Source organism: Centrocercus urophasianus, unplaced genomic scaffold, assembly GCF_019232065.1.
Source record: "Centrocercus urophasianus isolate 14NV4802_14NV808 unplaced genomic scaffold, USGS_Curo_1.0 seq_50, whole genome shotgun sequence".
Classification (NCBI taxonomy): Eukaryota; Metazoa; Chordata; class Aves; order Galliformes; family Phasianidae; genus Centrocercus; species Centrocercus urophasianus.
Window position 1 is genome coordinate 1,042,253 of NW_024885089.1, and position 1,821 is coordinate 1,044,073.

The 1,821-nt window shown below is 63.4% G+C and overlaps 1 protein-coding gene across 1 annotated transcript in view; it reads left to right on the top strand.

Moving 5' to 3' along the window:
* Positions 1-931: 931 nt before the first annotated feature.
* Positions 932-1,821, top strand: part of PLEKHA2 (pleckstrin homology domain containing A2) — a 10,730-nt gene continuing 9,840 nt past the window's right edge. The window contains exon 1 of the mRNA XM_042835175.1: positions 932-1,002. The gene's annotated coding sequence lies outside the window, so the exon portion shown is untranslated. The remainder of the gene's footprint in view (positions 1,003-1,821) is intronic.

Below are 1,821 nucleotides of genomic sequence, written 5' to 3' on the forward strand. Positions count from 1 at the left end.
TAAAAGTGACCTTGGACATAGGAAGTGCTTGGGGTGAGGCAATGTGTTGACTTAACAACGCTTCACAAAACAAGCATATAAGTACACGGGGAGGTGGGATTTTAATGCCTAGCACTGCATCCTCAGACTAATCTTGCCTTAAAATGTGTGAAGACAACCCCTCCCCGAGATGCACCAGCAGTGAGGTGCACGGAGCTGCAGGCTGGGGCTGCGTGCTGCCCAGAACAAGGCTGGCTGTGCCCTACGGGGCTCTGCAGACCCTCCCTGAGGTGCTTTGTGTTAACTCCCGATCCTGGTGCCCCCCCTTCAGCTGTGCTGAGCCTCTCCCTGCTATGTGCACAAAGCAGAATCTGGGGGCACCTCCAGACTGCTGAGAAAACGTGTGAGCAGACCCTAACGTGCCTCGTTGGGCTGACAGAACCCGGATCTAAAGATGCACAAGTTTGGGAAATTCACCACCTGCGATGCTTTCCTCCATTCTCGTGTTTGCTCACGGCAGCAGCGTTTTCCTTTCTGCACCGTAAGAAAGGTTCGGTAAAGCAGTGACGGTGCGCCGGGTGATTTGGGGCTGACTGTGGGACAGGACCCCGCCGCGCACCTGCCGTCTTCTCTCTCACCGAACCCATTCGCTCCTTTGTGCAGCGGCCGGGGCAGCTCCGGGAGAGCCCGGAGAAAGGGGGGGGGGACGGAGGCTGCTGAGTTTCGGGCGCTCGGAGCCGCGTTCCCACGCGGAGCCCCGGATCCGACCCCCGAGATCGCCGCAGGTCTGGAGGAGCGGCCACCTCCCGGCGCACCCACTCGCATCCCCGGACACCCGCGGCCCCGCACTCACATCCGGGGCCGGCTTTACTAATGGGAGACGTAATTAACCCGGAAAAAAAGCGACGGCTGAGCCGCGGGCACACCCCCTCCGCGCCCAGCCCTCCTCTGCGGCTCCGTTCGGCGTGCGCGCAGCCCCAACCCCGGCCATGCGCGGGGCCGACAGCACAGCGGCGGTGCGGGGTGAGTGCGGGGCTGAGGGGTCACGCTTCGTCCGCGGAGCTTCACCCTACGCGCGGATGGAGGAGGAGGAGCGGGGGGCGTCCCAGTCCTTTCGCTTTCCCCGAGCCCTCGGTGCTGCGCTCTCGGCTCTGCGCGCAGTGGAGCCGCCTCCGCTGTTCGCCCCGTCGGTCCTTGAGTGGGGAGGGGGCTGAAATCTCCTCGCAGCGGTTGGGAGCATCGGACAGGAGAGCCGTGCAGGGCTTTGCGGTGGTGGTGCACGTCAGTGCTCGCAGCGAGGGGTGGTGCGGGGTGGGCTGGAGGCAGAGCGGGGTTTGGGACGCTCGGATGCGGGGCTGCGCTGGGCGGAGCTGGGAGCAAAAGCGCAGCGAGGATTTGCGCTCCGCGGCTGTTGGAAGTGCGTTCTTCCGACTGAGTTTTTCGGTATGGTGATGAAGTGTATTTTCTTTGCTTCGTGTCTGCGTGTCCTCGTACTCCAGCCGGTTAATTACTTCATTAAGGCACATGCTTGCGCCTAGCAGGAGTTGCTGGGCTCTTCCTGCACCGTCTCTGCGATGTGTCAGCTGCCAGAGAGGTGTTGGTAGGGCGAGAGCTCGGCTTCAGGTAGGAGGAAGTAACGCTGTCACCGCTGCGGGCGCCGCGTGGGGCCCTCGTGACATTCAGCGTCCCGTGTCTCGGATGGCACCGGGACACCAAAGACGGGACGGGAGCGAAATGGGGACGCCGTGACTGCAGATGCGATGGGCTGCAACGCAGGGAAGGGTGCCGGGGGTCTGCGTGCAGCCAACGCTGCCGCGGTGCAGAGTGCGGGGCTGCTGGGGG